The sequence below is a fragment of the Meriones unguiculatus genome, chromosome 21, assembly GCF_030254825.1.
Source record: "Meriones unguiculatus strain TT.TT164.6M chromosome 21, Bangor_MerUng_6.1, whole genome shotgun sequence".
In the NCBI taxonomy this organism is placed as follows: domain Eukaryota; kingdom Metazoa; phylum Chordata; class Mammalia; order Rodentia; family Muridae; genus Meriones; species Meriones unguiculatus.
The window spans coordinates 57,879,854-57,902,382 of NC_083368.1; the positions used below are offsets into that span (position 1 = coordinate 57,879,854).

General features: G+C 48.3%; 1 protein-coding gene across 3 annotated transcripts in view; it reads right to left on the reverse strand.

Annotated features, from left to right (window-relative positions):
- Copg2 (COPI coat complex subunit gamma 2) overlaps positions 1-22,529 on the reverse strand; it is a 103,421-nt gene that overhangs the window by 4,092 nt on the left and 76,800 nt on the right. The gene's annotated exons all lie outside the window — the stretch shown is intronic.

Here is a 22,529-nt window from a genome sequence, read left to right on the forward strand (position 1 = left end):
ACATTTTTCATTAAATGATTCGGTTGATACAGTGAAGACTTGAAAGGAAGCTGCCAAGGGCCACAATAAAAGCCAGTGGTGGTAGCATCAGTATGGCTAGAGGAAAAACAGACATTGAGAGACAGAGATGGCAGGGGCATCACTTCACTGTCAAAGATTACAGCTTCATGAAACAGGAGAGGCAAAATCCAAAAAGACAAGCCAACAAAAAAAAAAAAAACAAAAAAAAAAAACACAACAACAACAACAAAAAAACCTGCACACCTCTGTTAAAAGAGGCTTTTGTACAGAATTGCTAAAAATGAGATCCAGCTGCTGAGGAGGTTAGTGTAAAAAGATTTCAGAATTGGGGGGGAAAAGATGAATGCTAGAAGCTAATTAGGGAGAGGGATGTGCAGTTGGGCCTGTCAGAATGGAAACTGCAGAGGTTAAACCACTGAGGGAAGGCTATGGCAAAAATGAAGAGATTCCTAGATAGCTGAAGAAGGTGCGCTGAGAGCGACAGTTAGAGAGGGTTAAAGGGAACAGGCCACCTGCCGTGATCCACAGGGGTCAAGAGTGGGCAGAGGCAGTACAATACACAGGAAATGAAGGAGGAAGGGGGGTTAGGCGATGATGAACACCTCGCAGACAGTCTGGGTGTCGGCGAATGCTGCACACAGAATGGGTGCTGAGACTAAGGCTGTTCTGCATGTTGGGGGAGGGGCAACTGTACACCAACATTAGCCAGCACTAATGAACGACAGACATGAAATGAAAGCTACAACTGTATTCTTGGGCACCACATCAGGTAGCTTGTCCTGAGAACAGGTGACTGCTACTAGATGGAGAATGCATGGAGATTATGAGGGAGATAGTCCGAAGAACCCTGTGTCCATGTTGGACGTGGTGGGGAGAAGTGTACAGGATGGCAGATAGCTAAGACCCTGCAGATTGTTGCATGGTGTGCCATTACAACTGCTGATGTGCTCTGTGGAGTCTGGCTGACAGAGAACGGTGGGAGCCCTAGGGGGCCTTGCATGAAAGGATCCCAGAGGAGACAGAGGTTGGACTCTGAAGACAGGAGAAGTAAGTAGCATTTGGGATGGAAGGACAGAGTGAGTGCAAAGGCTGGGTAGGGAAGGGAATTGTAGAGGGCCAGAATGAGGAATGCTGAAAACAAAACAAAACAAAAAAAACAACAACAAAAAAACAACCCAAAAAAACCCACAGTTGATTTTGTAGTAGAGAAATGTGTTAGCTAGATTGCAACCAAAGATGGAGAGAAAATGTGGTTAAGAAACACTAATGAAGGAGTATGATCTGGTAATCCCTCCAGTGGCATCTGAAGCAACTAATGACCAACAGACTGACTGGGTCAAGGAGTATGTAAATTGGACGGATCTGAGCCTTGGCCAACAGCAAAGACCCTCTGAAAGTCTGATACTAAAAAGTGTCAGGGAAGCAAGATGAGAGAAAAGACTGCTAAATCCATAATGATATAAAGATAGCTTTGGGGGTAAAAGCAGTTCTGTAGCTAACACAGTTGTCAGTGTCTACAGGAAAAAGAATGGCAGAGCCCACAGGGAAGACAGGAGCACTTGATTGCTGGGAAGCGTTAGTAAGAAGGCTATGGCACACATCTGCACTAAACATCACGACTGAGGAGAGAGGCTGGGAGCATTAGCTGAAGGACAGTGACATGCAGATCGGTAATGGTTTTCCCAGAATGCGTCCTCTGAGCTGAAAGAAAGTAGGTCTCGGGCTAGATACTGGATCTTTAAACTAGACATTAAAATACAGCACTTGCAGTGGGAAGAGAAGAAGGGCATTAAGCTGGGGGTGGGGTGGGAATTTTAATTCAAAGGACTAGGGAGAGATGGACTAGGATGAACCTGATAAAATGACACCCAGGGATTGAGTAGTCTGAATAGAATGGATGGCTGGTATGGGCGCAAATGGCTGAAGGTTATAGTGGGAACCAACTCAAAAGGAAAACTTCATTTTTATTTTCAAGGACGGGGATGAACACACATGTAATTAAGACAGAGGAGTGGAAATTGTGCTGTGTAGAGGGCTGCACTGGAGTGGCTGCTGAGGAGGGAGAGGCAGTGGAGAGAAGTGTTGTTCAAGAGAAGGCAGTTCATCTGGACAAACAGGCGGTATCTACATGGGGTTGACACTGTTCTAGGAAAAGAGAGTGAGGAGGAAGGAACGGGAAAATGACAGACGAAAACAAAGGCAGTGACTGGCTGGAATGAGAAGGCCCTAAAGACAACAGAAGGAGAGATGAAAGTCCTGGAGGAGCTGTGGCCTAGAGAATGATTCTGAGGGCATGGTAATGGGAGGGACCACTAAGCCACAGAGATTTCTAGAACTAAACTCCCAGATTGCAGTGGTGAGTGCTTGGAGAAGAGAACAGGAAGGAGAGCGGAGCAAACCTGCTCCTTATGCCTGGGTGTGATGTTTGTAACCAGAGGGCTTGAAGGAGGGAAGACCTAAACGGGCTTGATGGAGGAAAAACAAGGACGGCATTTCCTAAACGTGTGGCAGGTCTAGTCTCCGCTGGTCACAGACCTGCTGAATCCAAAAATTCAGGAGGCTCAGCAGGTCACGTGAGGCATGCAGAATATTTTAAGATATGGGAGGGAAAAAACCATGTATGAGGTTGGACTGGCTGGGGTGTTGTTAAGGAATGAAAGAGAAGTGAGAGCAGTCGGGAAAACATACATGGGGGTACTTGAGTGGAGATAAAATGCACGAGTTCAGGTTGTTTTAGAACTAAGGTACAGTGTCATGTGACGGGCTAGAATGAGGCGTGCAAGTATCACTAGCTCTACAGCACACAGTTGAAAAGCAGTTAGCATGTAGAGTCCTTAGACACACACATGCACATGCCATACACCCGCCATGTGCTTAACCCAGTGAGTTACTCTCAGATGGTAATGGGATTCCCTTGCATACATGGCTGCTGGAGGGGAACACAGTTTTGTTATGGCCATAGTACTTCATCAGTAGGCTCACTTTCTATGATCAAGGACCTTACAAATGCTGTGAACTATTCCTGTCCATCTTCTCTAAAATGTGAGCGAGATAAGAAACTCATCAGTTGGTAAGTAAACATTTCCAAAATATTTATTTATATTGTATGAATTTAATGTGTAAGGTATAACAACTTGTTATTTATGTGTTAAAAACATTACTGTTCCATAGTATATGGAACTATATCCATAGTATGAGCTCATTTTGTACCACATACACGTCTCCTACCAAAAATTGCATTTAAAACAGACAACTGTCCTTAAACATGGTTTATGTTTAAAACATTCTTAAATGTTTTCATGAGCATTTTAATGATAGTTGTGAAAATGTGCTTTTTTTTTTAAACCCCCCCCACAAAAAAAAAATTGGATCTGGATGAAGGCTTTTTAAACTCAGAATGCAGTGTATTTACTACACAAAGCACTGGGTGGGTACCTAGGGGGAATGGTTGCTGGTATTTACAAAGCACGTGGGTCAGGAAGAAGGTGTTGTAGGCAGATCTTAAGAAAAAGAAGATCAAGTGGTAACTAAAAACAGGACACAGGAGGGGTAATGTTCAGGAAAGTATATACAGAGCAAGGTCAGTTGATAGAAAAGCTAGGAGTGTGTGTGTGTGTACGCGCTGCCAGCGGCACTGACGCACACCTTCAATCCTAGCATTCAGGAGGCAGGGGCATGTGAATTTCTGAGTTTGAGGCTGATTATAACCAAGAAAAGGACTAGAGGACAAAAGAGAGGCCAAAGAGACCTGAGGGCAAAGGGTGAGCTGGGAAAGCAGCCAGCGGGAAGACCATCTGTGGTCAGCTCTAAAGACAGAAATGGCAAAAGGAAAGGGATACTACATAGTATTTTTAAGTTTTATTTCAAACAAAGGAGAACTTGAGAAATAAGCAGAGAAACCAAACTGAGCTGTGGAAAGGCCCCCAAAGAGCACAAGTGAGACAGAGCACATCCAGGCCTAGAAAGCATGCTCAGTGGCATGGGAAAAGCATTAGAAAGCAGTGATGGGAGGAGGTGGGATCAGAGAAAACACTTACAGAATGGTAAGCCTAAGGAGGTACACGGAGGACTACAGTGAGCCCCAAGAAAACCAGTGAGATGAAAACCTCCTGAAGAGGTAACGGAGAGAAGAAGAGAGAGAAACAAAGGGGAGAGCTGAACGTGACCAGATTAGTGTGTTGTACAGGAATGTGCCCTTCGGGGTGGAGAGCAGGAGCGGTAGTGGGAGCTCTCCTCATGTGGATCTAGAGACCTGTGGTATAGTATGTTACTTTGAAGACAGAATGGAGAATGCTTTGTGAAAATCAAACTCATAAACTGCTATGGAAAGTGTCAGGAGGGAGAGCACCTTTTTACAAGCTCATGGAAAGGTCCGTTTACAACCTAGATCTTATTAAGCACTTAAAAGAGCTCAAGTATTGAGTGGTAAAGTGAGGAATGGAAGTAAAAGGTAGAAACATGCTATGGAGGGCTTAGGGGAAGAGATGAAGGAAATGTGGAAAAGTGGCTTGGATGAGATGTCCAGGTTTCTTTCAGAGTTGGGAAAAGTACAATGTTGAGTATGAAGCATAAAATTGCACACTAGACCATGGTGTGTGCAAAAGGAGGTAAATTTAAATATACAAGGGAAAACGGATGTTGGTCCTTTAAAAGAATAATTAGAAAAAAAGAGAAAAAGTATAAATGAGAGAAAATATTAATTATACAGTGCAGACTGGTTGGATTATGTTGTGTGTGAAAGTGTGAAAAGGGAAAGGAAGGAGTTGGGAGGGTTCAGGGTCTATACAGAAGGGGAAGCACTGACATGCTTGAGTGAGGCTATCTGCACCAGAAAGCTAAGGGCATGGGATGGGAGAATAAAGGCCAAGGGGGACAGGGGCACCCACAGCAGTGATTCTTAACCGGGGGGTGGGGGGTGGGGGGTTCCACCCGAGGGGGGGGGGTGGGCACGGCCCCCAGGTAGTCTATCAGAACATCAGAGGGGAGCAGTGACCTGCTCACAGACATTAACAACAACCCCGCAGTAGCGGATGGTTCTGATAGGCTCCTGGGGGCCATGCACCCCCGGGTGAGAATCACTGGTGGGGGTGGGGGATGGAGATGGCTACAGAGAAGGGAGGGTGAGCACATGGAGCCTGTGAGTCCAGACAGATGGAGGCATCAGAGTCCTGAGTGTCAGACTGGAGTGAGAGCAGTGTGAGGGCTTCCTGTCGGGGGCAGGAAGTGCGGTACCAACTGTGGTTCCTGCTGAGGACTGAGGTGGGCAGTGAGGCCCAGATGGGTAATATTCAGTAATGATGAAAGTTGAGGCTTGTTATCCATGAGGAAGCAGGGAATGGAGGGCAAGGGAGAGTTGAGTGGTGACAAGGGGGCAGAGAGGCTCAGCAGCAGCAGGAAGAGTTGTTAGGATCTGAAGTGCCCAGGAAGAAAGCTGTCAGTGTCTGGGTAAGTTGGGGTAAGGGTAGGGGCTGCTATGTCAGGGTAGGGTGGACTATATGGAGCACAATACCAAATCACACTGTGACAGGACCCCTGGGGTCCATGTTCCCCAAGAGCTTAATCAGAGTGTGACTCTAAGAGTGTGAGAGAATGTAAAACAGGGTACAGGAGCCATGGATATGGAGTTCTAGAAGGAACTCCTAAGCTGGGGCCACTGGGACTGCGGGAAGGAGGGTGTGGACTTGCAGTAACCAGTCCGATGCAGAGAACCAAATGTGGTGATGCAGTGGGTGTGGAACAGGTCAGGCTGGTGCAGGGTTAGGTCTGCAGACACCAGGCATCACAGAGGGCATCTCAAAGAGTTCCAGACACTGAAGGAAGCACAGCAAGAGTAAGGGTCAGCTAGGCCCTGCAGAAGGGGGGAGGAGGTGAGGCTTTTGGGAAAAATGTGACAATGTAGGAGAAGAGCTGGACCACTGGGTCAAAATGAGGAAAAGTAGTAGAAGGAGAAAACAGCTAAGAGCAGAGAGTACCGAGAGCTCAGGAAAAGGCACCACTGCACACCAAAGAACAGAGGGAGACAAAAGTGAGGCAGAGGAGCCAAGCTTCGGAGGAAGAACATGGGTAGACCAGCCAGAGGAGGAGGCAGGGATAGGGAGGCACCTAGAAAACTCGAGGACCACCAGGACAGTGGCAGACATGGCGAGATGCTAACAGCTTGGAGAGGGGACGCTCCGAAGGGAGAAAACATCTGTGTTGTGCAGTAACCTAAGCAGGTCGGATGACTAAGCTGAGACCAGGCCAGGAGTGGACTCCAGACAGCACACTGGAGACAAAGAGCCTGGTGACATGGCAGCGGTGAGAACTTAAGGGAGGGAGCAGGCAAGAAGGGGAAGAGGTCTAGTCACTGGAAGGTGGCAGAGTTCAGGCAAAATACAGGGGAAGAGACTGCAGGGGATGATGAGATAAGGGTTAATTTATATCCTATAGAAAGAAAGCGATTAGAACTTGGCTGCCATAAAAAGGCAGTAGGATGGAGCATTTGTTAGGTAAAGGAGGTGATTGGAAAGACAATGCTTAGAAGGCACATAAGGGTAAATTATGAATTTATATAGGTCAGTCTTGAACATAAGGTGGTTAGGAAAAGGACAGGTAGAATCCAAAGTTTCCATATGGAGATTTGTAGGTCTCAGGAGACAATTTAGCATCAGTGTCAAACCATAGGCACACAGCAGAGACAAACACCCCAAACTCAGGCATCTGCAAAGTGGCAGACCTAAGAATAGGACATGAAGGGTCCCAGTGATCTGTGTTTCATCCAGAATGGAACAGTGTTTGCACAGATAGGACTGGCAGGTCATCTCAGCAACATGGGGATGGACCCATGCACACCAACTCCAGAATGTGGGTAAAGAGAAGCTTGTCAATGTTGGAGAAGCATCTCCTGATCAATGCTGAGAAGATATTTTGTAGGATTAGCTAGATCCTGTAAAGGGGAAACCCTTTGCAGGGTGGCTAGAAGTCTGTATTGGCTGACATAGAAGGCAAGGTGGGCTTCAAAGTTGACACCAGAATGCTGGGCTTTGTGGGTATAGTATTGGGGGTAAAGAAGGTAAACAAAAGGCAGAGCAAGAGAAAACCAGGCTCCAGGAGTAAAGGGTTTGAGCCGTATGTGAGCATCTATTCTGGGTCCAAAGAGCAAGAGAGTTCAGAGAAAAGGATGGGAAGTAGTACTCACATAGGAAGAGGTCCTAAAATCTGAAAATCAGTGTGAAGGTAGTATACGTATGCTGAAAGGAGAAACAAGTAAAATTGGATCTCCTATGATCAATGGGGATTCTTTTATGGGGAATGGAAATGAAGGGAAGAAAGGAGAAAAAGAACGTTTCATGGGAACTTGTTTCATAGGATGAACTATTAGTAGGCAGAAGTAGGCAAAAGCAGCTGAGAGAAAGAAGAAGTGAGAATCAATGGAGAGGTTCCTGAAGAGAGAGGGGGATAAGGAGAGGAGGAAAAGTGGCTGAGCAGTGAGAGCAAGTTAGAGAAGAAGTGAGTTGGTTCCTGTGAAGAAACAAGGAATGAATACAAAGAAGTAGACTGGAGGACTTTGGTCTAGATCTGAGGCAGGGAGCCTCCTCTTGGCTAAGAAAGAGAAGAAGCCAGTAAGGATATATGTGGGAATACGTGATAAGGAAAAGGAAAAGAGGCCAGCTATGGAAGACAGATGAGGATTAGCACTAGGTTGGACAGAGAGCAGAGTAGAAGCGGCACGGACTAAGGAGAAAGAGGCTGGACCAAGGAGAAGGAGGTGGTCCCAAGGTTACAGTGAAGGCAAGTGCACATACACAAAATGGGGTGGGGGAGACAAACGGGGATGAGGGAGAGAACAGGAAAGGGAAGAGACTAAATGCCAGGGAGAAATGTGGACACCACTGCCAAGGGTGTAAGTTTTGGCCAGGTTCTCGGGATCTAGTAGGAAAGGGTGGGTGGGTAGTTCTAAGGTGGGTTTGGGGTAGGCACAGTGTGGAGGCAGACCGGGCTGGCCGGGGAGGCAGGGTGGGAGGAGTAATGCTGGAGGTGGGGGTGGATTGAGGACGCAGGCCTAGAGATCATAAATGTCTAGAACTGAGCTTGTGGAAGATTCTATTTTGAGTGATAAGAATGAGTAATACAGGTTGAAGGAGTCTACTGATCCTACAAAGAGAAGAAACTAAAAGCTTTAAGTAAAGTAGGAAGGAGGGCAAAAGCAAGGGGCTATTTTTACAGGAAACAAAAGATTGCCTGAAACAGCAGTCGGCTCTACAGGGGCTCCTGTGTCTATGCAGAGGAAGAGTTGGGAAGGCTTAAGGGAAAGAGAGAAAGGTCTAGAATCAAAGATACTGATGTAAGGGTGCAAGAGGATAAGGGGCAGGGGGTAGGACCTTCAAGAGAACAATTCTCATGAAGATGGGGGGCTGCAGTATGTCCTGTGTGAAGGAGTAAACAGAAAGGCAGGAGGGTTGGAAGAAGAGAATGTAGGTCTATACAGAAGGGGAAGCATTGACATGCTTAAGTGAGGCTATCTGCACCAGAAAGCTAAGGGCGTGGGATGGGAGAATAAAGGCCAAGGGGGACAGGGGCACCCACAGCAGTGATTCTTAACCGGGGGGTGGGGGGTGGGGGGTTCCACCCGAGGGGGGGGGTGGGCACGGCCCCCAGGTAGTCTATCAGAACATCAGAGGGGAGCAGTGACCTGCTCACAGACATTAACAACAACCCCGCAGTAGCGGATGGTTCTGATAGGCTCCTGGGGGCCATGCACCCCCGGGTGAGAATCACTGGTGGGGGTGGGGGATGGAGATGGCTACAGAGAAGGGAGGGTGAGCACATGGAGCCTGTGAGTCCAGACAGATGGAGGCATCAGAGTCCTGAGTGTCAGACTGGAGTGAGAGCAGTGTGAGGGCTTCCTGTCGGGGGCAGGGAGTGCGGTGCCAACTGTGGTTCCTGCTGAGGACTGAGGTGAGCAGTGAGGCTGAAAGAGGTGGTTGATACATAGAGGTGATGGGAGATAGTGTGGCTGGTTTCTATGGGAGGCAGATAAAGGAACTCAGGGAAGGAGGCGAATGTTAAAGGAAAAGGAGTCAGGGACTAGAGTGCCCAGGAAAACAACTATCAGCCCACCATCAGATCAGAGTGAAGGTGGGTACTCCTGTGTAGAAATGGGTATTCTCTGTTTCAACAAGAATAGGGGCAGAAGACAAAAGCATGCACAGATAGGAACACAGTAGAGAATGAAAGACCCATTTCTGCTTTCATATGTTTTAGAAGAATCTGAAAGCAATGTGATATGTCACCTAGTACTACAGATGCAGGATGCTTGGAGGATCCCATAGTTCAGGACAGGAGGAGGCAAACTCTTGAGTGCCTAGATGTGGGAATATAGTGGTATACATGACTCTAGCATAGAGAATGCAATGAATGAAACCCTGGGTACCAAGGATAGAGTCAGGAAAAGGTCTGCTAGAGCATTCATAGACAGTAGCTCAGAACACAGAAGTGGGAACATAGTAGTTTATTGTACTGGAGAGAAAAGCAGAAGAAATGGCTACTCAGGGTCCAGAAGATGTTTTCAACTCAAGGGAGATCATGATAGGTAAGACGCTCCATTTGGCAAGAACAAGAGAGAATAAAACGGAAGAGCCCGGCGGGAAAGAAAGAGGTAGGTTAGACTTAGGAGGGCACTTAATCTAGGGAGAAATGCCATGGACCATTGGGGGTGGGAATGAATAGGGAACATACAGAAACTTGGTCTTAGTGCAGGCGAAGTCCAAAGGAAACCCAGGGAAAACAAAGAGCATGGCAGAAGAGAAATGGGCCACGAAGAAGTGGTCACAGTACTTTATCACTGATGTGCATGAGTGAGGAAAGGCTTAGGGAAAGACCCCAGGTAAGTAATTGACCGTAACATAAACATCAGAGGTGAGTTTGGACAGGAGACGGACTCAGTACTGCTGGCTACGGACAACAGTGAGGACAGGTCAACAACTGAGCAGATAGCGAGGGCAGGATCCCCAAGTCCATAGACTGACTAGAAGGTGACAGAAGAAGTAAGGCTGGATGCTGATGGGAAGTGGAGTGTCTCTGGAAAACAGCAGTAGAGGGAAGCACAGGGGAACACCCTGGAAAATGTAAATGTATGTTTAGGGCAGAGAGAGGATACAGTTAGGCTGCCATGGAAAGCAGCAGGTAGGAGTCTCGGTGCATCAGAGGAGTTGACAGGAAAAGAAAAGAGGGGTCAGTTCAGGAGAAAATGGAACGATCTTGTCTGGTGGTTTTGGCAAAAGCAAACAGGCCACTATAAAAAGGGGAAGTCATAGTGCAAAGCTCCCCAAATCGGAGCACTGGGAGATCTCAGGGGACAAGCTGGTAGGATTGGGAGTATCAGTGTCAAGCCTTAGGAGAAGAGAGAAGAAACCAACTCCCAAGTGTTTGCAGAATGGGGCTCTTAAGAAAAAGCAAAGTAAAGGGGTCAAAACGACTTGGATTGATTAGAAGAAACCAAGTGACATGCACTTTATGATAGTTCCTGAATAGACAGCACTGGAAGGCAACCTCAGGGAGATGGGAATGGGCGTGAGTGGCAAGAAACGAGCATGTGGGTAGATACAGGATGTGTGCAAATGGTGGAGGCACAGCTGGGTACAAATGCGGAACAGCCACTTCGCAGCGACCAAGTCTGTTCTTCTACTGTTCAAGGCTGGCTGAAGGCAGAGGGGTATGCTTGCATCAGAGAGACTGTGTGGGGAAGAGAGATTAGTGGAGCCTTGATGCAGAGGATCTAATCCCATTAGGTTTGCAGCTCTAGTTTGAGAAAGTAAAGGAAGTAGGGAGAGTAGTTTTGTAGGGTACAGCAAGGCGCTAGGGTTTTGAGGCACAGAAATTCAGGGGCTGGGTTTTTGTTGTTTCATTTTCGTCAAAGGTCAAGAGAGGAAGACTGGTACGTGTGTGAACAGAACTTCATTACTGAGTGAGTGTAGTCTTATAATGTAGTGGGCCCAAAGGAGAAAAGCAGACAAGAGTGACCTGACTACAGGATGGATGGTGGGAAGGCAGCTGCCCCAACATTGATTCTGCTCTTTGGGAAAGTACCCTGTGCACGAGAAACAACAGAGGAATGAGCTTGATAGGAAGCAGTATGTAGACTTTTGAGGAACCCGGGGACTATCATGGAAAGAGAAACACCCCTCCTCCAGCAAACCCAAATCACTGCAATGATGAAGCAAAGGTGAGCTGAGTGTTGCCTGAAGCCAGCATTGATGGGCTAGCCAAATGAGCAGCAGCCACTGACCGCAGAAGAGAAGGGAATAGGGAGAGGACAGAAAGAGGCTGAGAGTGGGTATATGAAGAAAAGACTGCTGTGGAGAACAGAGCAGGGGAGGGGAGGAAGTGGCTGCCACTAGCTAGCTGAGAGAAGTACAGACCTCAGAGAAATGGGAGTATGAATTCTGTAATGCAGGTGGCCCAGGAGGAACAGGGAGGAAAGAGAAAGATGGCAAATATAATGTGGCTACAGGACAATAAGGCCGTCACTTACAGAAGACAAACGACACAAAGGCACCCAGAGAAGATGGAGAGCAAGAGTAGGGTAGAAGGAGACAGGCTAGGCAGCAACAGGCTAGCGTTCAAGAAGGCACTTGGAGGACTTGGCCAGCCTTCAAGGCTGTTCATGGAAAAGGGAAAGAGGAAAATGTGCTCTTAAGGTGTTGAAGTGCTTGAATACTGCAGCTTTTGGCCAGGTTCTGTTCCAGACTACTTAGCAGTGGGTAGCTGGTGGGGAAGGCTGGCTAGGGGGAGGCTTATTTCAAGATTAGCTAGGTTGGAAGGGGGTGGGGGCTGACAGTAGTGGGGAAAATGAAAGAGGTAGGTTGAGGAGATACAACCTGGGATTCAGGCAATGAGCTCAGCCCATAGAAGCTTCCACCTTGAGTACAGAGCTGATAAAGACAGGCTGGCAATTAAGTAAGTCTACTGAGACATGGAGAGGGGGTGGGAAGGGCAGCAGTGGCAGTGTGCTGGCCTGCAGCATCAGGACAGAGAGCACCAGTGCTCTGCCCAGACTCTGTGATGTTGTGAAGAGGGAAGAATCAGAAGTGGGAAGGGTGGGAATTAGGAGGATGGAGGGGATGATGTTTGTTTAAAGATATACAAACCAGGCTCAGGGCACATTGTGTGTGAAAGAGTAAACTGAGAGGGAAAGGAGGTGTTTCCAACTATTGAGTGTTGAGTGTGTATGACACAGGGGAAGCACTGACATGCTTGAGTGAGGCTATCTCCACCAGAAAGCTAAGGGCATGGGATGGGAGAATAAAGGCCAAGGGGGACAGGGGCACCCACAGCAGTGATTCTTAACCGGGGGTGGGGGGTGGGGGGGTTCCACCCGAGGGGGGGGTGGGCACGGCCCTCAGGTAGTCTATCAGAACACGGATGGTTCTGATAGGCTCCTGGGGGCCATGCACCCCCGGGTGAGAATCACTGGTGGGGGGGGGGGATGGAGATGGCTACAGAGAAGGGAGGGTGAGCACATGGAGCCTGTGAGTCCAGGCAGATGGAGGCATCAGAGTCCTGAGTGTCAGACTGGAGTGAGAGCAGTGTGAGGGCTTCCTGTCGGGGGCAGGGAGTGCGGTGCCAACTGTGGTTCCCGAGTTAAGAAAGGTGGGTACTGGTATATGGCTGGTTGTCCACGAGGAGACAGGAGCAGAGGAGAATGGAGACAGCAGTACAGGGGAGCTCATGGAAGGAGGTGCTTGCTGCAGCAGGATGGGGATTCAGGGACTGGAGTGCCAAGGAAGAGAGCTGTAAGCCCAGCAGCAAGGCAGAGCGAGGGTGGGAGTCTCTGAAGGCAGATGGAATAGGCATGTATGGGGCAAGAGAGACAGCAGAAGACAAAAAGCATTCGGGGTGGGAATTGGGTGGCAGAGCTCAAAGTCGTTATTTGAGGGCACTTTCAGAAGAATCTGAAAGAACCAGTGTGGAAACTTGGTTCTCAGCAATGAGAGGAGAGAAGATGAGAAGTTTAACTTTATGGAGGCCAGAAGGATGAAAGCAGCAGGAAGCCTGAGGGGCTGCTGAGATTGCAGTATACCAACAATGCAAGGACAAAGAGGAGTGAACCCTGAGAATCCAGGACTCTATCCTCCATCTGGGCAAAGAGAATTTGAAATCACTTGAGAGAAAAGATTTTGACATGGATAGAGAATCCAGGAAGGATGAAGCAGTGGCAAAAGAAAGTCTAAAGAGAATGAGGTAGTATAGGAAGCCATGACCTAGAAAAGTTGAGGACCACTGAGTCAACAAAGGACTTGTTGAGTAAGAAATGTTTTCAGGGGACATGTTAAGCAGAGAAGACTACTACCAAAATAGCATAGCATCGCTAAGATGGTCTGGGACAGTAGAGCTGGTTGTAAACAGAGGTTGGCAATAATTGTAACAATTAAGGAAAAGTTAAACCCAATAGACATGGAGGGAAGAACTCCTGGCTCCATGAATTGACTGGGAGCTGGCAAGGGAAATAGAATTGGATATGGAAAGAGCTGGAAGGTGTCTAGAAAGCACAACTTGAGAAAACACAGGAGACAACTGTGCAAGGGTCACATTCAAGGGTAGAGAGACATGCTGGATGGCATGGGAAAGGAGCAAGTATGAGTCAATTGATGGCAAAACAGAAGAGGAAGCATTTCAGAAGAGAACTTTATGAATTTATGGTAGATTCAGCAAAGGTCAAGAGGCAACAATGAAAAATAGAAAAGCAGACTGCAGAGGTTCCTAGGTGGGAACACTGGCATATCTCAGGGGATAGATTTATAGGACTGGGGGTATCAATGTCAGAATTCGGAGGAGTGAAAAAAGCAAAAGCCCGGGGAGTTTGTAGGATGGAACTGTGTGGCGTTTGCAGCAAAGGGACAAGAGTGGCTTGAGTTAATTAGAGGAGACCAGGTGAGGTGCACCGTATAGACTCCTTCCTGCACAGACAACTGTTCGGCTACCTCAGAAATGTGGGACTGGACTCTGAGAGAGTCCAGTCAGAGCATGGATATTTAGGATGTGTGCAAATGGTGGAGGCGCAGCTGGGTACCAATGCGGAACAGCCACTTCGCAGTTGACCTCTGAAACCTGTGCTTCCACTGTTCAAGGCTGGCTGAAAGGACAGAGGTGTGCTGTACAACAGAGCCTGTGCAGGGAACAGGAACTGCAGTGAAGCTGGGCAGAGGGCTTCTAAACTCTGCAGGGTTTGTAGATTTAATGCAGATCATAAACAGGGAGGCTGCTGAGCAGTGCAAAGTAGAGGTTCAATTGGAAGGCTTTTCTGACAGGAGGGAAGGCCAGAATGGAAACTGGTGTTTGTGGAAGAAGGCTTTAAGAAGCGCAGGGAGGTACAGGCTAGACACAGAAGGAGCTGGGTGATCTAGATAATCTTTAACCGTTCAGAGGCAAGTGCAACTGACAAGGCTGTGTTCAGTTTAGGGACTCCTTTTGCGGACAGGGCAAGTTAGTGAGGGAAAGAACAGGAAGGGCAGGTTTGGTTGTAATGTTCTGTACTTCTTTTTGATGGAAAGAAAGGAAAGAAGAGGAATAAGTCTGATGTGAGAGGGTGAAAAAATAAAAAAAGGCAGCCTTAGGTTAGGTATAAAGTAGGACCAACTGACTATCCAGGCCAGAGAGAGTGAATGGCTGTAGAAAAGAACACAGGGATGGAAAGAATATGAACAAGCAAGTGCATCCAAGACAAGACCATATACTACAGAAAAAAAGAGGTGATACTTGGTAGCTGAACTACAAAATAAGTGTCACAGCAGTGAAGCAGGAAGGTTTACCTCAGCCAGGAAGGAAAGAGAAGAAATGTAGCAAGAAAAGATACTACTATAGGAGGATGATACAGTGGAGACAGGATACAGACATACCCAGGAAGGATGGACACCACAAAGCAAAGCGGAAGGAAACAAGCTGGACACCTTCAGGGAAGAAGACATGGGAGGTCCCAGGATCAGAAGGATGGCACTCAGAGTGCGCAGGACACTTTGCAAGCCTCAGCATGGGGGAGGAAAAGCAGAAAAGGTAGTCAGCAATAGGGAAGGTGAAATGGCTAACTTACTGTTTTGAGTGTTCTTGCAGGAGCAACATTTAGGCCAGGCTCTTTACTACGGATCCGGCGGGGAAGGGTGGGTGGGTGGGTGGGGAGGGGTAAGGGATGGGGCTTACTTGGGTTGGTGGGGAGGGCAGGGTTGGGAGTAGTGGGGTAGGGTGGGGTGGGGTGGGGATGGGAGTGGGTGGACTGGGATGGGAGTGGGTGGGGGACACGAGCCAAGTGCCAGGTACTGAGAAAATAATTCTACTGTTTTGAGCTGGAAAACAATTCCATGTCTAGTGTTCAGATGAATAAATGGACCTGCTAGGAAAGATGGGATCTACCCAAAGGAGAAAGAGTTGTTTCAGGTGGGCAGAAAAGGAAAGATGAAGGTCAAGGGATGCTTTGTAGGTAGTAAGGATAGACAAAGTACAAAACAGTTCTTTAGGGCTCACTGTATGTGACTGAAAAAGAAGAGGAGAAATAATAATAAGCAAACAGAATAATGGGATTGGACATTATGGGATCAGAATGCTGGATAGTCATATTTGGTAGGGGTGAATAGCATGCGGAAAAATCTGTTTGAAAAAAAGACAGCTGACTCAGACTGACTGGAGAATGGCACTTGTACCACTGTGAAGAAGTAAACAGAAAGGCAGGAGGGTTGGAAGAAGAGAATGTAGGTCTATACAGAAGGGGAAGCATTGACATGCTTAAGTGAGGCTATCTGCACCAGAGAGCTAGGGGCATGGGATGGGAGAATAAAGGCCAAGGAGGACAGGGGCACCCACAGCAGTGATTCTTAACCGGGGGGTGGGGGGTGGGGGGTTCCACCCGAGGGGGGGGTGGGCACGGCCCCCAGGTAGTCTATCAGAACATCAGAGGGGAGCAGTGACCTGCTCACAGACATTAACAACAACCCCGCAGTAGCGGATGGTTCTGATAGGCTCCTGGGGGCCATGCACCCCCGGGTGAGAATCACTGGTAGGGGTGGGGGGATGGAGATGGCTACAGAGAAGGGAGGGTGAGCACATGGAGCCTGTGAGTCCAGGCAGATGGAGGCATCAGAGTCCTGAGTGTCAGACTGGAGTGAGAGCAGTGTGAGGGCTTCCTGTCGGGGGCAGGGAGTGCGGTGCCAACTGTGGTTCCTGCTGAGGACAAGGTGGGCAGAGAGGCTGAAAGAGGTGGACAATTCATAGAGATAATGGTGGGGTGAGGCCCATTGTCCATGGGGGAGGCAGAGCTCAAGGAAGGAGATGAGTTCGGAGGAAAGAAGAGGGGGAGGGCAGAAGTCGCTGTCACCAGGGACTGGAGTGTCCAGGAAGAGAAATGTCAGTCTGGGAAAGGATGGGCACTTTTGTGTTTGGAGGGGTTGGGCTCTGTGGGGCAGGAGTAAAGAGAGCTGGTAGACAAAAGCTTACATGGACAGGAACACAGTAGGAAAGTCGAGACATCTTCTGAGTACATTTTTAGAAGGATGTCAGAAAGTGCACACAAGTATTCTTGGAAGGCTTCCATAAAGTAAGACTTCACAGTCTTGGGCCACACGGATGATAAAGCTGAGCACATGGGAAAGGGGATGTATATCTGGGACAGTCTGAAGCAAAGATGTCAAAAAGTGGTAGAACAGTTGCATGGGGTAAAGGTAAAGAAGAAGGTGTATCCCGGGAGAATTCAGAAATGATAACTACTGAAGGGATACCAGTACTTTAATGGAAATGGACACCACACAGCAATCATAGGGGAAGTGATTAGCTGGGTCTTGGAAATATAAGGGTGGGGAATGAGGTGACAAATCCCATGGAGAATGTGATGGAAGAGTGTGATTTGATGTGCTGGGCAAGAAGAAAAAGGAGAGAGCCTGGCAGTGTACCTTAGTTGGCAGAGGACTGTCTAGCATGCAAGAAGCCCGAGATTTGAAAAGCAGATTAAGGTTGGCAGTATATCATGAGGGAAAGGCAGGCAACCTGGAGGTCAAGGTCTTCCCTGGGTACACAGTGAGTTCAAAGCCTAGGCTGTATGTGACCATGGCTCAGCAAAAGAAGAGAGACAGACGGAACACACAGTGAAGCCCTAGCAACTGAGAGGAGAAGGCTGTTGTGAGCATATGGGATATAGGAAACAAGAAAATAAGGCAAAAGGCAAAGGGAGGGAGTGAGCATCAAGAATTAGAAACATTTCCCTTCATGTATGAAGCTGTGGAAGAGAAAGAGCATGGCATGAAGAAGCAAGGATGAAAGAAGCTAATGGTGGTGAGGTTAGAGGGAGCGGTCCCTCAGAAACATCCTACTAGGTCAGTAGAATTCAACAAAGGCAACACTAGGAAAGATGAGGGGAGCAGTGCTGAGAGCGTTGACAACTGCCCGAAATGACACAGTCAAGAAGCTCAGAGCCTTGTAGGGGTGAATCGGGACAGCTGATGAGCTTAGTAGTGTACACTGGGAGACACAGCCTGGCACTGACGAGAGCAGACAGATGCGAGCAGCAGGAGGTGAGGAGTGGACCCTAGCTAGGGCAGACTTGTCAGTTAATAGTTGGATGCTAGCTGGCAGAGACATCTATGTGCCTGGAAACCTCAAGGAAGTAGACAGTCTCTGAAAAGAGGAGGAGGAGGAGGAGGAGGAGGAGGACGAGGAGGAGGAGGAGGAGGAGGAGGAGGAGGAGGAGGAGGAAACAGAAGATGAAGGACATGCAAGGATTAACTAGACACTCAGTCACTAGAGTTGGCTGCTATGGAAAAGTGGCATCAATCACATCAGCTGATTGGAAGACCAGAGAGAAGGGTGAGGACTGCAACTGAAAGAATCACCGGCAGATGACAGGGCAGAGTGGTACCATCTTGTAAAGCGGGAAGGAGAATGCAGTTTCCAAATGGAGGACATTCAAATTTTAGTAGAAAAGTCAAGTAGACAGGATGGGTGCATCAAGGTCAGACATGACAGGCAATGCAGAGAAGAAGCAAATGCCCAAAGTGATGTAAATTAAAGAGGGAAAATCAGGACCTGCCTAGACAGGACTGACAGGCGACCTCAGAGCCTTGAAAAAGGACTACTACTGACTGGGGCCATCATGTCAGGAACAAAATACTTGCAAATGGCAGAGGTACAACTGGGAACCAATACGGAACAGGCATTTCATAGTGACCACTGAACTTGTACGTCAGCTGTGGAAAAGTACCTGAGAAGAGGGAGCGATAGTACCTGGCAGATATTGGCCAGTGGAAATGGCAAAAGGATGTGGATAGGTGGGCAAGCCCAGCAAGGCATGAGAATTAAATTACAAGATGGTGATCAAAAGGCTAATTCCTTTTGCCAGAGAGAACAACGCCCTGGGGGAGGTTAGTGTGCCTAGGCCCAGCTTCTTTGGGGGCAGGGGGAGGTTTGAACTAAACAAAAACAGGTGGGAAGAGGAGGCTGGAAATCTTAAATATTGAAAACAAGTGTTATGATGCTGGAAGGGCAAGCAAGGAATCAAGAACTGGGAGGTATGCATGTTACGAGTGGGTGGAGTCTGTGGTAATAGGGAGGAGCATTTCCTATTGGTGGCATGCAAGTAGAAAGAAAGTCTGAAGAGTACTGGGTAGACTTTGGAGTTTTGGGGGAACAGAAAGAGGAAATCAGGATGCCAGTGGACACAACAGGCAGAAATGGCAGAGGGAAGGATGGGGGGACAGCAATGATGAGAGAAAAGCAGGTAGACTGTGGGAAGAGGCAAGGGCTTGAGCAGTGTGACAGACCCAAGAGCCCACTGGGAAGCGTATCTGACAAGGTGATAGAAACTATGTACACAAGAGGCAAAAACAAAACAAAACAAAACAACAACAACAACAAAAAAACAAAAAACCCCTGTTTTTCCCTTGGTGAGGAAAAAAGTAGATTAGAAGCAGAAAAGTATATACCTACAAGGAAGCCCTAAGTAAGAGTCAGATATAGGAGACAGGAGAGGAGACACCAGAGAGACAGGGCATAGAGCAGGGAGCAGGGAAGAAGGACACAGCTAGATAAGAAAGTGGGAGGTCCCAGAGGCAGAAGAGCCCTTAGGAGTGCTCTGGTCTACTTGCAAGTCATACCTGGGGAAGAAAAACCAAACCAAACCAAACCAAACAGGGATGGAAAGCAACCAGCAGGGAGAAGTGTGACCTTAAACCTTAGAACTGGCCACTTTACTGTGGATCTGGCAGGGAAGAGAAGATGGTGAGGGTGGTGACCGGGAGAGGGTTTGGGCCAGGGTTGCCGTAGCTCACTGGATTGGATGGAAGGGCAGTTTGGGAGCAGTGGGTACTGGGGTGGAGATGTAAGCCTAGTTTTTGGAGGTCCTGTGTTTACACTGATGACTACAAGCTTGGGAGAACACTGAAACTGCCCGGGGTGGGTCAGGGCGGGGGAGAGGGGTGGGGAGTAGCTGAAGAAAGGACAGAAGGGAAGGGTGAGGAGACAGTGTGTAGAAAAACAGAAGGCAGTGGCATGTTATCTGTGAAGGAGTAAATAAGTGAAAAAGTGGCTCCAAGAAGGGATCATTTGAGGAAGTGCTAAGATGCTTGAGTGAAGGTTTCAGGTAGTCACCATTAGAAGGTCCGAGGCATGGAATTGAAGAGTGAAGGTCAGAGACTAGGAGGGCATCCACAGCAGTGATTCTTAACCGGGGGGTGGGGGGTGGGGGGGTTCCACCCGAGGGGGGGGGTGGGCACGGCCCCCAGGTAGTCTATCAGAACACGGATGGTTCTGATAGGCTCCTGGGGGCCATGCACCCCCGGGTGAGAATCACTGGTGTGTGTGTGGGGGGGGATGGAGATGGCTACAGAGAAGGGAGGGTGAGCACATGGAGCCTGTGAGTCCAGGCAGATGGAGGCATCAGAGTCCTGAGTGTCAGACTGGAGTGAGAGCAGTGTGAGGGCTTCCTGTCGGGGGCAGGGAGTGCGGTGCCAACTGTGGTTCCTGCTGAGGACAAGGTGGGCAGAGAGGCTGAAAGAGGTGGACAATTCATAGAGATAATGGTGGGGTGAGGCCCATTGTCCATGGGGGAGGCAGAGCTCAAGGAAGGAGATGAGTTCGGAGGAAAGAAGAGGGGGAGGGCAGAAGTCGCTGTCACCAGGGACTGGAGTGTCCAGGAAGAGAAATGTCAGTCTGGGAAAGGATGGGCACTTTTGTGTTTGGAGGGGTTGGGCTCTGTGGGGCAGGAGTAAAGAGAGCTGGTAGACAAAAGCTTACATGGACAGGAACACAGTAGGAAAGTCGAGACATCTTCTGAGTACATTTTTAGAAGGATGTCAGAAAGTGCACACAAGTATTCTTGGAAGGCTTCCATAAAGTAAGACTTCACAGTCTTGGGCCACACGGATGATAAAGCTGAGCACATGGGAAAGGGGATGTATATCTGGGACAGTCTGAAGCAAAGATGTCAAAAAGCGGTAGAACAGTTGCATGGGGTAAAGGTAAAGAAGAAGGTGTATCCCGGGAGAATTCAGAAATGATAACTACTGAAGGGATACCAGTACTTTAATGGAAATGGACACCACACAGCAATCATAGGGGAAGTGATTAGCTGGGTCTTGGAAATATAAGGGTGGGGAATGAGGTGACAAATCCCATGGAGAATGTGATGGAAGAGTGTGATTTGATGTGCTGGGCAAGAAGAAAAAGGAGAGAGCCTGGCAGTGTACCTTAGTTGGCAGAGGACTGTCTAGCATGCAAGAAGCCCGAGATTTGAAAAGCAGATTAAGGTTGGCAGTATATCATGAGGGAAAGGCAGGCAACCTGGAGGTCAAGGTCTTCCCTGGGTACACAGTGAGTTCAAAGCCTAGGCTGTATGTGACCATGGCTCAGCAAAAGAAGAGAGACAGACGGAACACACAGTGAAGCCCTAGCAACTGAGAGGAGAAGGCTGTTGTGAGCATATGGGATATAGGAAACAAGAAAATAAGGCAAAAGGCAAAGGGAGGGAGTGAGCATCAAGAATTAGAAACATTTCCCTTCATGTATGAAGCTGTGGAAGAGAAAGAGCATGGCATGAAGAAGCAAGGATGAAAGAAGCTAATGGTGGTGAGGTTAGAGGGAGCGGTCCCTCAGAAACATCCTACTAGGTCAGTAGAATTCAACAAAGGCAACACTAGGAAAGATGAGGGGAGCAGTGCTGAGAGCGTTGACAACTGCCCGAAATGACACAGTCAAGAAGCTCAGAGCCTTGTAGGGGTGAATCGGGACAGCTGATGAGCTTAGTAGTGTACACTGGGAGACACAGCCTGGCACTGACGAGAGCAGACAGATGCGAGCAGCAGGAGGTGAGGAGTGGACCCTAGCTAGGGCAGACTTGTCAGTTAATAGTTGGATGCTAGCTGGCAGAGACATCTATGTGCCTGGAAACCTCAAGGAAGTAGACAGTCTCTGAAAAGAGGAGGAGGAGGAGGAGGAGGAGGAGGAGGAGGAGGAGGAGGAGGACGAGGAGGAGGAGGAGGAGGAGGAGGAGGAGGAGGAGGAAACAGAAGATGAAGGACATGCAAGGATTAACTAGACACTCAGTCACTAGAGTTGGCTGCTATGGAAAAGTGGCATCAATCACATCAGCTGATTGGAAGACCAGAGAGAAGGGTGAGGACTGCAACTGAAAGAATCACCGGCAGATGACAGGGCAGAGTGGTACCATCTTGTAAAGCGGGAAGGAGAATGCAGTTTCCAAATGGAGGACATTCAAATTTTAGTAGAAAAGTCAAGTAGACAGGATGGGTGCATCAAGGTCAGACATGACAGGCAATGCAGAGAAGAAGCAAATGCCCAAAGTGATGTAAATTAAAGAGGGAAAATCAGGACCTGCCTAGACAGGACTGACAGGCGACCTCAGAGCCTTGAAAAAGGACTACTACTGACTGGGGCCATCATGTCAGGAACAAAATACTTGCAAATGGCAGAGGTACAACTGGGAACCAATACGGAACAGGCATTTCATAGTGACCACTGAACTTGTACGTCAGCTGTGGAAAAGTACCTGAGAAGAGGGAGCGATAGTACCTGGCAGATATTGGCCAGTGGAAATGGCAAAAGGATGTGGATAGGTGGGCAAGCCCAGCAAGGCATGAGAATTAAATTACAAGATGGTGATCAAAAGGCTAATTCCTTTTGCCAGAGAGAACAACGCCCTGGGGGAGGTTAGTGTGCCTAGGCCCAGCTTCTTTGGGGGCAGGGGAAGGTTTGAACTAAACAAAAACAGGTGGGAAGAGGAGGCTGGAAATCTTAAATATTGAAAACAAGTGTTATGATGCTGGAAGGGCAAGCAAGGAATCAAGAACTGGGAGGTATGCATGTTACGAGTGGGTGGAGTCTGTGGTAATAGGGAGGAGCATTTCCTATTGGTGGCATGCAAGTAGAAAGAAAGTCTGAAGAGTACTGGGTAGACTTTGGAGTTTTGGGGGAACAGAAAGAGGAAATCAGGATGCCAGTGGACACAACAGGCAGAAATGGCAGAGGGAAGGATGGGG